The sequence below is a fragment of the Rhinatrema bivittatum genome, chromosome 3 (genome assembly GCF_901001135.1).
Source record: "Rhinatrema bivittatum chromosome 3, aRhiBiv1.1, whole genome shotgun sequence".
NCBI classification, from domain to species: domain Eukaryota; kingdom Metazoa; phylum Chordata; class Amphibia; order Gymnophiona; family Rhinatrematidae; genus Rhinatrema; species Rhinatrema bivittatum.
Window position 1 is genome coordinate 345,119,076 of NC_042617.1, and position 14,941 is coordinate 345,134,016.

Genomic DNA, 14,941 nt, shown 5'->3' on the forward strand with positions numbered 1-14,941 from the left:
ATTATCCACTCCCTTCCTATTAATTCCTAACATTCTGTTTGCTTTTTTGACTGCTGCAGCACACTGAACCGACGATTTTAAAGTATTATCCACTATGATGCCTAGTTCTTTTTCCTGGGTGATAGTTCCTAATATGGAACCCTACATCGTGTAAGTACAGCAAGGGTTATTTTTCCCTATGTGCAACACCTTGCACTTGTCCATATTAAATTTCATCTGCCATTTGGATGCCCAATCTTCCAGTCTTACAAGGTCCTCCTTTAATATATCATGTAATATATCTGTACTGGTATCCATACCTTTCAATATATTTATAAATGATCTGGAAAGAAATATGAGTGAGGTAATTGAAAAGTAAGGGTCCCAATACAGATCCCTGAGGCACTCCACTCCACTGCCCACTCCCTTCCACTGAGAAAATTGTCCATTTAATCCTACTCTCTGTTTCCTGTCTTTTAGCCAGTTTGCAATCCACGAAAGGACATCGCCACCTATCCCATGACTTTTTACTTTTCCTAGAAGCCTCTCATGAGGAACTTTATCAAACGCCTTCTGAAAATCCAAGTATACTACATCTACCGGTTCACCTTTATCTACATGTTTATGAACTCCTTCTAAAAAGTGAAGCAGATTTGTGAGGCAAGACTTGCCTTGGGTAAAGCCATGCTGACTTTGCTCCATTAAACCATGTCTTTCTATATGTTCTGTGATTTTGATATTTAGAACACTTTCCACTATTTTTCCTGGCACTGAAGTCAGGCTAACTGGTCTGTAGTTTCCTGGATCGCCCATGGACCCCTTTTTAAATATTGGGGTTACATTAGCCACCCTCCAGTCTTCAGGTACAATGGATGATTTTAATGATAGGTTACAATTTTTTACTAATAGGTCTGAAATTTCATTTTTTAGTTCCTTCAGAACTCTGGGGTGTATACCATCCAGTCCAGGTGATTTACTACTCTTCTCTCTTATCTCTCTCTACACTCCTGCTCGTGCACTCCACTTATCAGGCAAGTGATTCCTATCTGTTCCCATCTCTTCTTCTGCCAATTTCCAACTCCATGCCTGCTGCACCATATGCTTGGAATAGACTTCTTGAGCTGGTGCATCATGCTCCCTCTCTTGCCTTATTTAAATCCCATCTAAAACTCTACTTTTTGATGCTGCTTTTAAATCTTAATCCCTGATTATCCCACTTACAGCCTAATTAATTTTTAACCATTTCCTTAATAAATTAAAGTTCCTAAAGTCTCTTTTTCCCTATATGTTTGTCTTGATTAGACTGTAAGATCGATAGAACAGGAACTGCTTCATATGTTTGTGTACAGCTCTGCGTACGTCGAGTATCACTATAGAAGTGTTAAGTAGTAGAGTTAGAGATCTCACTAATGATTTATGCAGCAATATTAGGTTCTCCTTTTTATTCTATCTCCATATAAATCTGACTATCTCCCTGGTTTTCCCACTGCTTCGCCACACTGTTTCGCTAACTGGCGGTCATCAGATATGTTCATCAGCAGATTCTTCTCCCATCTGGTGGTCATCAGTACCCAATCATGTACTGCTTTCTGTGTCTCTGTGTTTTCAAATTCATGATTCTTTGCTTCTTTTATTAAATGCTAGCTGTCACTCACTTGACTGCTCTTCAATTTATTTAAATGTAAAAGAATATGAATAATGTGGGAGCTTGCTGAAATGTATCACTGTGTTCCATTCTTCACTGGATTCAAATCCTGCTTCAAATTAATAAAGAAAAAAAAAACATCAACACAAACGAGTTAAAACCTGCTGTACTGGATAGGTTGGAGATGATTTCCTGACAACAGTAATCATCAGATTTGCAAATAATGTACATGATGAAGACAGGAGATAATTCCAGTTAAAAACCCAAGGCTATTTTCTCTTAAATATATACAATAAGAATTCTGAGAAACAGGAACTTCTTCAGATGATGTAAGTACTACAAACAGTAGGTATAAACTATAAAGTGCAAGTGAATTCTACTCAACAACCCAAAGTGCCTTCTCTTAAATGTACCTAATAAATATTCTAAAGAAGAGAATTGTTAAAGAGCAATTGCAGATGTCATAAGTGATACAGGCAGTAGATAACAGAAATCACGTGTGACGGGGCTACGCCAGTCACTAACATTATCCCTATGTGATCTTTTTCTATCTAAGGGCAGTAGGAGGGGTTTTAATATTTTTTTTATTTAACCCAGTGCTGTTTCCCACCTTTCTGGAGGCATATAGAATGTTGGAGCATGCCCAGGGCTTCAATGGGTCAGGAGCTAAGGTGAAAGAAGGAGGCTAGAGATTCCTCCAGGATCTCAAGGCAATAGGACAAGAGATAGGAGGGGGAGGAACTGAAACGTTTCCCAGGGTTTCAGGAGAGAGAGACTTGAAGAGCAAGATTTCCAAAAGATCACACAGCAAGGTGGTTGGAGAGCTGGAGATTCCCCCTGGATCTGACAGAAAGCAATTTAAGCATTTGGCAAAAAGTTATCGAGGAAGAAGTTTTGAGAAGATTCTTTTTGGGTTTTGACTGACCAGTGCCTGAGGGAAGGGCATAACCCCGGTATCCCAAAGGACGGGAATCGGTGAACTTTTGACTCATTCGACCAGTTAACAGATTGGATGTAGACTTTTGAGCCAATAACTGGAGACTTGTATTTTTTTGAAAGTTTGGATTACAGTTGAAGAGTTTGACTTTTGTAACTCAGTTTGGATATTTTGCTTGGGGATATTTTTCTTCTTTCAGTCCAGTTCGTGCCAGAACAGGAACTACACTCTAGTTATCCCACTCTCACTGGTGAGGATATTTTCAATCAGGATTGAGGTGCAAGAGCTGGAAGGGAAGTGAGCAGAGTAAGAATGGACAGAGAAATCATTTGGTTTTTTTTATTGATCATTGGATGTATGTTCTTATTTTTGTCATCTTGACCTGGATCCTCTTCTTTAAGTTAGTGAAAGATGATCATTTATTTGAACACCAACTACAAACCAGTGTTTTCCTTGTGTTTTACCCATATGGACTTCCTGTGGAATGGATGGAACCTTTTGTGATTCCTATTTTTTCATGTGGTAGTAATTTTGGCTTCCTTCTTCTTAGTTTTCATTATCTGGCACCTCCTGGAACTATTTGATATAGAGTGTAAAGTGGTCACAGAGATAGTGATAGATGGTGCCAAGGACCCCGAAAGAGAAGTCTTCCTCCCAGTCCGGATCTAAACCCAGATCCTAGCACTGCTAATCTAAGATAAAGCACCAAAGTGGGGGACCAACTACATATGCATTATTTCTAGCTTTGAGTATGAAAGATGATGAATGCATATTAATTATTGGTAGTAGCAACACTATTAAAGCTGCAAAGCATGTAATCATTGAATGCCATCTTTGATATGAAGGTTGGCAACTATGGTGCATGGCCCATGTTTCCAAAAGTTGATCATACAGCTCTCTGCTTTCCTCTATCATATCCTCCCCCTTCCCAGTCCCAAATTAGCTAATTTTCCATCAGCAGCTCTGAGGAACATATTAACCATCATACTATGGAAAAGATTTAAGGATTCAAAAATGAGGGGCAATAACATAATGCGAAAAGTCTGCTAATCAGTTTGCTTGTACAGATTTGAAACAGCATATCTTTTGTCTAAGGATTTAAATTCTTGCAAGCTTCTGGAAGGGAACATAAAATTCCAAAGGAACATTTGAAAAAGCCAAAACCTGTGCTTTGTGGGATTTTTTGCAGAATCCTAAAATTTAGCACTTTGGGTTCTAAGCCCTTTTAACACACATTTGTTTCCTGCACTGTTTTTTCCCATGCAATTTTTCAGAAGTTATAGGAGAACAGTTTCTTGGGTGAAAGATGGACTATTTCAAGACTGGGCATGCTATCTGGCTTTCTGACGTTTTGCACATTTTGGGGACATTTTTTTCTAAACTGCCTAGCTGCAAGGTACATAGGCTTTTTATTAAGAGCATATCTTGAAATTAAGTTTCAAAAGGAAATTGCCCAGGTAATCTCGCTTTGAAAGCGCTTAAGGTATGCACAGAATGCCCTTGCTGTTTCTGTAACCAGCAAAGCAGTGAGGGTAAAAACAACATGCATACATTTGAAAATGCAATTATATTATCAATAATATAATATAATATAATATACCGAGGAGCACATCCCCTTTAACCCCCCCTCCTCCGAACAACCAAATATGCCTCTAGGTCCTCTGATCCCTCCTCCCTCAACCAGGAAAATGAACTCCAGACCCACCCATGACTTCCTCTCACTCCTTACTCCATTTTAAGCTGGACCCCCGGGCTCCATCCCACTGCCAGCATGAGGGAATCCATCCACCTTCTCTCAACATTGTTGCTGAATTCAAAATGACCTACTTGGATGTTCAGGGGAGGTGAAAGGGGGAGACTCCCCATGCTAAATTGACCTTGTACTATGAGGTCCAAACCCAACTCCTCCCCCTCAGGATCCTAAACATTTTAATTCTGCTAAAAGTGCACACATTGTGAAAGCCTGCACATACTTTCTCGGCTACTCTGAGCTAAATAATTTTCACCCTGGTGGATCTAGCTAGATGTCTTCTTAGTTACCCAGCTAAACCCATTTTGAAAATTGTCTGGTTTTTTTTTACCTAATTTTGTCTGTTCCTTCATCCTGACCTCCATATGTCAATGAGAGGTTAGCTTAATCAGGAATTTAATCTTGACTCAAGGAATTTCCATTAGCACACATTCACTACTAGCATGGTTGTTTTTTTCCCCTCAGTCTGCTGTAATTATAATAGAAAGTTAGTTTTATTTTGCAGATATGCACTACCGAGTGCAGACTTTCTGCCTCCCTCTTCTTTGAGTTTTTTTCAGATGCATGCCAGTTTAGCAATCTCAGGTCTTATACCACATAAACTTACTAAAAGCCAGCCCCAAATGTTAAAAAACATATTAAGCCCATCGTGTCAGGCTCTTTAAGACTACCAGAGATTCACCTCATGACTTTCAGACCATAAGTCATAAGCTTAGTATACTAAACACACATCCAAAATGCAAAGGCTAAGGAAGGCTCTGGAGCTTCTACTTACAGAAGAAAGGACAGAAAGTCAGGAAATATACAGAGATTTTTCTAAGAACATCTCCTTCCACATTCAGTCTCATTCCCTACCTTTCGGCAACAAGAACATCATTTTGAAGGGCGAGAGAAACCGATAGAGAGAGAAAAACAAGGCAGCTTGTGCAGATTTCTCATTTCAATACTAGAGGCAACCTGACTTAAAAAAAAAAAAAAGCTCTCAGTGCCAGGTTTAGAATGGAAAAAGGATAGAGAGCAAACTGCTGAGTGCTTGAGAAGAGCTCTGAGTCGACTTTGTGATGGTTAGTATTCAAAGGACAGTAATGACAGTAAAAACATGCAAAATTATCCCAACCTACTGCCATTGGAACCCACAGTCTATGAGCTCTGTTTCTTATCATTATTCAATTTATGACTCCCAGGTGTGGTACAGCAAGAATCAATAAAACAAACATACAAAGATATCATGAATAATATTCAATAAACCTGGAATGAATAAGGAGCAATAGAATAAACAGCATAAATGCTACCAAATACTTTCAAAGATAACATGAAATAATGTCATACATTAGGTTAAATATTCATCTCTTCCATTTGATGTAGATGTTGCTATAGGATCAGAATGGAAGAAGACCTCTAAGTTAGACCCAGTATTCTGGCTGAATGAGCAGAAACGCAGACAACTGTGCTAATGTAATTTCTAGAGATGACATATCAGCGCCACCTCCAAATGTAACATAAGAAGGAAACAGCCCCCAGGGTCTGGTATTGGTTCTAAAAAATGTGGAGTGCAAGCTTATTACAACAGGCACACCTGTACACTGAACTTCTCTCACCAAATCCAATGACTATTATAGCCAGAGGGAGCATGGCACATGTGAATGGTTTGTACAACAGAATGCGAGCCTGACAGATTGGCCTTTTTTTCAAACTTTTAATATTTCCATTGGGTCTCCCATTTTTTTCGCTCTTTCCCAAATTAATTTCAAAGTCTGGGAGTAAGAAGCTTCTCTTCAAATTACTTTCCCTTTCGGTATTCTCAAATATGTGTTTAACATTATTTTTCTTAGGACTTGCACTTTGCTTAACCATACATTCCTTGTGGCAGTTGTGACCTTACAACTTCTATGTGTGGTTTATTTTGCATATCAAGTGCTTTTACAAAATAGCACCATGTTTCTTCATATAGAAATATACAAACTTATAGTCCTAAACAAGAAGGGATAACCTCCAAGGAGTGGCAGATACAACTCTAAACAAGGCGGTGAAGGATTCATCTGCACAGAACGGGAGAGACCACTCTAAATAAGAAGGCAAGGAGGTCACCTTCACAGAGCAGCAGTTACCACCCTAAACAAGAAGGCAAGAGAACTGTTCAGTCAACTGGTAATGGATCCCACATGAGAGGGGGTGATACTGGTCCTGGTGCTTACCAAAAGGGACAGTATTTCTGATGTTGTAATGGATGATCATCTGAGAACCAGTAACCATTAGATGGTGTGGTTCAGTACTAGGATGGAAGAGATGAAGGTTCATTCTAAGGTGAGGTTCCTAGACTTCAGGAAAACTAACTTTCTCAAAATGGAGGAGATTATCTCAAGGAGTCATCAGCTGGATGGGAAAATCTAGGGGAAGTAGAAGGGAGGTGGACAAAACTACAAGGAGATATCAGAAGGGCAACAAATCTTTGTTAGGAATGTAAATAAGAGGAAAAAGAGACTGTTATGGTTTTCTAAAAAAGTAGCTGAAAAGGTAAGAGAGAAATATTTAGCATTCATAAACTACAATAAATCACAAAAAAGGAAGCGAGGCGACAATATCTGGAAAAATTAAGAGAAGCTGAGAAAACAATCAGGAATGCGAAAATTCAAATAGAAGAAAGAATAGAAAATATGGTAAAACAGGGGGACAAAACTTTTTGTTAGATATGTTAGTGATAGAAGGAAATGCAAAAGTGGCATTGTGAGACTTAAATGGGAAGGGAAGAAACATGTAGAGAATGATGTGGAAAAAAGCAAAATTGCTTAACAAATATTTGTTTGGTGTTCACTGTGGAAGGACAGGAGCAGGACCACATAAAACAAAAACAAATAAGATTGGAAGTGAGGTAAACCTCAAATTTCAGAGCAGTGTATTCGTGAAGAGCTAACTAAACTTAAAGTAGATAAGGCAATGGGGCCGGATGGGATGCCTCCAAGGTTAATAAGGGAATTTAGAGATGTCCTAGTAGCTTCGCTGGCTGACCTATGAATGCTTCCTTAGAGTCTGAAGTAGTTCTAGAGAAAGGCAGATGTAGCTCTGATTCATAAAAGTGGAAATAAGGAGGAAGCTGGGAACTGCAGACCAGTTAGTCTGTGATGAGAAAATTAATGGCATCGCTGCTAAAACAGAGGGTAGTACAATTTTTGAAATCCAATGGATTGCAAGATCTGAGGCAGCATGGTTTACCAGAGGTAAATCTTATCAGAAGAATCTGATCAATTTCTTTGATTGTGTGACCAGAGAGTTGGATTAAAGGAGAACTCTAGACGTAGTGTACTTGGATTTCAGCAAGGCCTTTGACACAGTTCCGCACAGAAGACTTATAAATAAATTGTGCGCCCTTGGTAGGGATCCTAGAATGACTAACTGGGTTAGAAACTGGCTGAGTGGGAGGTGATAAATGGTAGTGGTAAATGGAATTTTCTCTGAGAAGGGGGTTGTTACTAGTAGTGTGCCTCAGGCATCGGTTCTTGGACTAATTCTTTTCAATATTTTTGTGAGCAACATAATGGAAGGGTTATCAGGAAAGGTTTGTCTTTTTGTTGATGATACCAAAATCTGTAACAGGGTGGACATTCAGGAAGTAATTAAGTGACTTCCTACACCACTGACCTTTAGAGAAAGACAGTTTAGCTCCAGCTGCCTACAGCTATGCCAAAACATGATCAATCTCTCTCAGGTGCCCCTAAGAATTAGTATTCTTAATTAGGATATCACCCATGTACACAAAGGTGCCCCTAGTATCCACAACGGGTAATGCCTTGTACAAAAAAATGTTGAAATCAGTTGGAGAATTCAGATATCCAAAGGAGGTTCTACTCCAGGCATATTGTTTCTTCCAGAAGACAAAAGCCACTTTATATAGGTCTTTAGGGTCTACAGGAACAACCCAGAACCCTGAGGCTAAATCAAAGCTGGTAAAATACTTGGCTCCCTGATTTATAGTCAAATTCAACTCCAGGTGAGCCATGGACCACTTGGACAAAGACACAATTTTTTTCAGTTTCCTGTAGTCTATAGCCAGTCTCCATGGGCCATTCTTTTTCAAGATAGGCCATATGGGGCTGTTAAAGGAACTGTTATACTGTCTAACAATTCCTCTCTCTTCTAGTGTGTTTAGGATTTCTCGCAAGGACTCATAAGAAGCCAGTGGTATTTTGTACTAGCGTACAAAAATTGACTTGCTCTTTGGATCTGTGGGCACTTGAGTGATATGGATGTCAGTCAGACGGCAATCACAAGCATCAATGGCAAAAACATCTTTATATTAGTTTAACAATTCTTTAAACTGATATCTTTGCCTCACTCATGTAAGCATCCACTTCCATGAGCTGATTGTTTGCCATCTCCTTGAACCCCAGGAAGGATTCTTTCATAGCAGTATCTACCTGCTCTTCTATCTCATCTGAGATGGAGCAAGACTGAACTGTGCTAACAGTTCAGACGTCTTCAATCTAGATCTCATCTGTCTCGCTTACGTCAAGCTACCTTGACAACAGAAGACAATCATTTTCCAGTTGAACTTTTGAAGCCTAATTATCATAGGCCAGATAAACTATAAGTTAATAAGACCTTTAGGAAGTGTTTTGCAACACTCGGGTAGATCTTATCTAGAGTATACATTGGTGTTCATAGGTAATTTACCTACGACTGGAAGATTCAGTTCCAGATCAGGGAATGATTCACCAATTAAAGAACTTAAAGGTTCTTCTCAGTGTGATTCGACCTGTGCTAGTATTTCTCACTAACAGGTAAAGTACTGTGTCTGACACCTCCATGCAAGGTGTGGCCCCCAGAGACAACCCAGATTCTAGAAATCTGGTGATCGTGGAGAAGAAATCCAACTTGTCTAATATTTGTTGGCCCTTGGCTATTCTAACTTTGAGGGGATAATTCTGTACACTGCTGGGAATATGTGCTTCTGCAGTGCTGCTCACCACTTCGCATATCTGTGGGATTGCCTGGCCAGACCTAAGGGATCTGTGAATATCAGGGCTGCTCATAATATTACCTTCCAATCTGCTCTAGGCAACATCATTCACCAGGTCGACATAGGCTCCTAGAGAGAGAGTCTGAGTCCAGATACATCGGCAAATCTAAACCCCTGATTATAGAGAAATTGTGTTTGAAGATTTTATCTCCTATCTTATATGCTAAGTTACAGGCTCCCACTTGTAACTTAGTTTCTTGTCCATGTTTCTCCACCAGTGTATTATTTTGCTTCACTGCAGCCAGTTCCATTTTGCCTTTCACCTTGCAAAAGAAGGATTCACTAATAAAGGAGTTATCACTACTGCCTGCTAAAATATTGTATCCTGAGCTCCCTGACTTACGTCCCCATCCAGCCAGAAGTAAATGCGAGCCAGACTTAGGCTGAAGAAAGACTCCATTTCTAATATTCTTCATGCTTAAGAGAACAGAGAAGTTAATTAACATTTTAACAGATGAAAAGTCTGAAGAACCTTTCTTAGTGACCTCTGACCCAGGCAGCAAGAGGAGGGAGAGAGGAGGAGGGGAAAAAACAGAAGCAAAAGGGAGAGATAGAGAAAATTCCCCAACAAATTATTCATGCTCAAAATAGTCTTATAATGACAAGGCTAAAAAGAGGTGATAAAACTATTTGTGCAAAAAAGCTCTTCAAAAACAGAGGAGGAGTGGGAGGAATAGCCTAGTGGTGGGCTACAAACCAGGAAACCAGGGTTCAAGTCCTGCTGTCACTCCTTGTAACCTTGGGCAAGTCACTTTACTCTCTATTGCCTCAGGTACAAAAAAACCTTAGATTGTAAGCCCTCTGGGGATAGGGAAATACCTATAGTACCTGAATATAAACCAATGTGATATCCCAGATCAAATGTTGGTATATAAAAATAATAAATAAATAACTCAAATAGTCTCTGAAAAAAACTCCAAAATTCTTCATAATCTTCAACCTCTACTGGAGGCAAAGGCAAACAATTTAGAACCAAGCCCTTAGAGATACCGGTGTTTGCCCTTCTCTCAGGAACTTTGCTCACACTCCAAAAGTAGCAAACTCCTCCAAAAATCTTCAATTCTTTTATTCTGCAGCTCCCCACTCTCGGTCAGACCACTATCAAGTAGCAAAGACCACCTCTTGATCAATCCTCCTGGGGAGAGACAATGACCCTATGCACATGCTCCAAGGGCAAGATATACCCCAGAGCCACAATCCACAAAAAGGTGGAGATAAAGCAAGGAGAGCACCCCAAAATGCAAAATCTCTCAATGATGGAAAATATAGGAGAAAGTGTTAGTGACTATCATGAGTGAATACGCACTCTCCTTAACACTTTCCATCACAATAGCATGTACTGTGCTTACAGGGAATTCATAGTTGATAAATGGGGTGAAGTATATGACACGTGGTAAATCTCTTTACTACCCTGCAATACTTATTAGCAAATGTTAATGCAGAGGGCTCCCCCTCCTCCCTTTTGCCCCCACATGTTTTAAAGTTGTAGCATCTAAAAGAAGTTTATAAAACCATGAGTGGTGTGGAAGAATTTGATAGGGAATGGTTACTTATTCTTTCCAATACAGGACACACCATGAAACTAACCAGTGACAGATTTAAAATGAATTCTAGAAAGTATTTTTCAGTCAATGCATAATTAAATTTTGGAATGGCTTGTCAGAAAAAGTGATTAAGGCTTGTAATTTAGATGAGTTTAAGAAAGGTTTGGCTACATTTCTAGAGGGCAGTGTGAGGAAGTATATAAGAAACCCTCTCAGAACAACTTAAAGGACCGGCCACAGCTATCTGCACCGGTCCTCCTTAATTTCAGACTCAGGAAGGGATTCTGGCCTTGGGTGGATCCCTCAGTCTGGGTTAAGAGATCAGGGCCCAGAGGGATGAGAGGGCCCCAGGAGATAGAAGCTTCGAGAAAGTGAACAAAACTGAACTGTGAGTTGTATTGCCACCTTTGTTTTGCTGAACTGCATGAAATAGGCAGTTTGGTTTGTTTGTTATTTTTCACCATTAGAGAAGTATATAAATAATTTTGCCAGAGTTCAGCCTGTCCTCTGGCTAGTCCTGACCACTTGGCAGGTCCATTAACCTTTGTTTAGCCAGATAGCCTTAAGTGTCTTCACCTCCCAGTTCTGGGGGTCAGCAATGAGAAATGGGGTTTTCCTACTAGGGATCTGACGGGTACATCCAAGAGACCTGGACTGAAAGCTGTTAGACTTGACACTGCTGGACTCGATGGACCACTGATCACACCCAGCCTGGCGTGTCTTATGTTTTTATGATGCTGTCATGGACCATGCGTAAACGTACACCCAAGCTTTGTGGAATGAAAACAGATGCATTATGGTTTTCTGAATAACAAAAATACTAAATCACGCTTCTCTGTATTAATGATTTCATTGTCTCTCAAAGACATTTTGAAGAAAGGAAAAAAAAAAAAAAAACCTAACCAACGTCTAGCTTCTCTTCAAAATGATTGACTAGAGTGCCATATTAAGAAATTAAATAAAAGAGTCCGAGGAGCTGAGAAAGCTGTGAGTAAAAGAGAAAATTATTTGTAGAGTCTCTTCCCCCCTCTCTGATCAGATATGAAATATTCTGAAACGCCACCTCTATAATTTGATAAAGAGCTTCATATCCCCCAGGTGACAATGGAAGTCAGCACTTTCATCTCCCTGCCTAGGAAAGGAAGGGAGAGACAAACTGATTTTTTTTTTTTTAATGAAATGAAAATCTCAGATATAAAGGAGGGGAGGTCAATAATGAAGCCAGTTTAAATATGCGCTGACCTTTGAAACGAAGTGAAATCCACGGCGTTCCGGTCAGGGAAACCGAGCAGTGAGTCACCATCTCCAGCAGTTTACACTGAAGAGGGGATGTGGGTGCCAAGAGGTGGCCTGCAAACCCCCCACCCCCACCCCCCCCATCTCCACCCCGGTGGACGCTGATGAGTACCTGCTGCAAATCCACCACCAATTAGAGGAACAGTCAAGACTAAGGTCGGGCTTGGGGATTTGATTATCAGGGATAATGAAAAAAGAATCTGATTCAGATGCAAGCAGTTAAATTACTACTTGCACTTACGTAACTTTTTTTTTTTTTACTTTGTTATGCTTTCCAACTTAGAGAAAGTTGGAAAGATTATGTAAAAGAACTCCTTGTCTGTCTGTCCATCTGGAGACAAAATAACTCTCCAAAGAAGAGACGGAAAGTCACCAAATTTAGAGCCTGATTTACTAAGGCTTTCCTGCCATTCTGTATCTATGGGGGAAAAGGTTAGTAAATGAGACCCTTGGCTTGCTGAGAGAACATGTGAATATCTCGGATGGGTCAGAACACCAGAAATATCAGCTCAGTATTTGCAGAAAATGAACCCTTCCAAAAATCTCCATTACTTTACCACGGGGGAAGGGGCAGTCAGTGGATGTGGAATATAGAAGCAGCTCCCTCTCCACTTGCCAACTAGCCTCTTCCCCCAGCATATACACACACTACCCTGTATCTACCCCGCTCCACGCACACACAAACCCTCCACAGCTCCACACACACACAAACTGTACCCCTGCACACTCCCTGTCCCTAAATACATGCACACCCACACACAAACAAACCTTCCATAAAGCACACACCTCACCCACACGCCCTACATACAAACTGCACACACGTTTTTCCCGCACACCCCAAGTCAACCCCACATATACTCTACACATTGCCTTCCCAAATTCACAGCTTCTCACCCAAGCATCCCTCCTCCCACACACCCTACACACTGCCCCCACCACATGCAGTCCACCACACATATGCACAAACACCCATAAACCTTCAAACACATTTCCACTCACACACCACTCACAATCTTTCATGCCCATATATACCCAGTACCTCACAGAGGTTTATTTATTTATTCAAACTTCTATTCTGCAATTCCTCAATGTTCAAAGTAGATGCACATACCATACATATACACATATAGAGACACACGTTCCCTGCTCACACTCTCCTCTACATACACATACCCCCACATAGCACACATACTTCCTTCCATATCCGCCACAGACATCTCCTCACACAAACCCTCACATGCAGACCCTTCCACACACGTACATCTCATGTACAAGCCCACTCCTCCTTGCTTGCTGTTTGAAGTTTGGATTTACACCAGAATCTTTTGTGCCAACTGAGCACTTGGAAGGCATTGCTTCAGTTTTCCCTTGGGTCAAGCTGCTGGGGGATGAGACATGAGCTTTTGAAATGGAGAACTTGCCACTGTCTGGCAGCATCTAACTGCCACCCATAAGCACCTATCTAGGGCCTCACATACAAATGTGCACAGACGTACAGTACGCATACATATTTTTAAGATTTTGTATCAAGCACAGGTTCTTTATCAACATTTCAAGACTGGAAATCCCAATACAACTTTCTAATATCCCAATAAAACTTTCTGAAAGTTATTTTGGCTAATAAAAAGGTTTTTATTAGTGCAACTTTGAAACTCATTAGCAATAATGCTCAGGTGGCTCCTGAGCCCAGCTTCTGAGCCTTGGGCCAGCCTGGGCTGGGGATGCAGTGGAAGCAGCATTCACAGAAACTGGGGAGAGTGGGAGGAAACAGCAGCCATCAAACAGCAGCGATACCAAGTGGTCAGAATAAGGCCAGAAATGTAATGAGCGACGTGAATTTTAAAAGCCGATAATTAATTACATGCATATCCGCACGTTTGTGAGCAAAAAAAAAAGAGGTCAGAAAAGGGGGCGGGGCCTGGGCATTCCAGGGCAGAGCAAACAGTTACACGAAGAAAAGCCACAATTTAAAAACGGAGGCCACAGCACGTGGTGGCTTCCTTGCAGCATAAATTTACTGCTGCTCCTGATGGAGTGCAAGTCTGCAGAAATCACTTTTTAGGCCAAGATCGACTGGGAGAGGGTTGTGGGTCAACTGGGGGGCAGCATGCAGGATGAAGAACGAGCAGGGTCTGAATGACCCCGAGACGGACTGGGCAAAGTGGTGGACTAATCGGTAAAACTGGGAATGGCCTTCACACCAGCATGTTTTAAAATAAACTTCCCTACACACACACGTTAAAGCCGACAAATCCGTAAGAAAGATATGTGCTTTAGTTTGCTCGAGTAACCGCTTAAAATTAGAAGCACACATATGCGCGGTAGGGGTATTTATAATCATATGTGCGTACTTGCGTGCATGTACACCAGATTACCCTTTTGTTTCAGAAGCCATTTTTGTGGTAGGAATAAATGTGGATTTGTGTAAGAAATTCCAAAAAAATGTATGTTGGACTCTTCATTTCTGAAGAAAAGTATGTGAAGATGTGTTATGCTTCAAGGGACTAGGGGTAAACATTTACAATGTCATCTCTTGTACCTCTGAGACCATAAGAACATTTATTTATTTATTTAGAGTTTTTCTATACCGGCATTCGTGATTAGAAACCACATCATGCCGGTTTACATACAACGAGGGGGTGTGAACAAAAAACGGAACATAAACAAGTGTAAAGAGATCAAAAGTTACATTACAACAAGGGTCTTGTAACTGGGGAGAGAATTAGAATAAGAAAACCGAGAAGTTAGGATTAAATTATTTACATTATATTGTGAA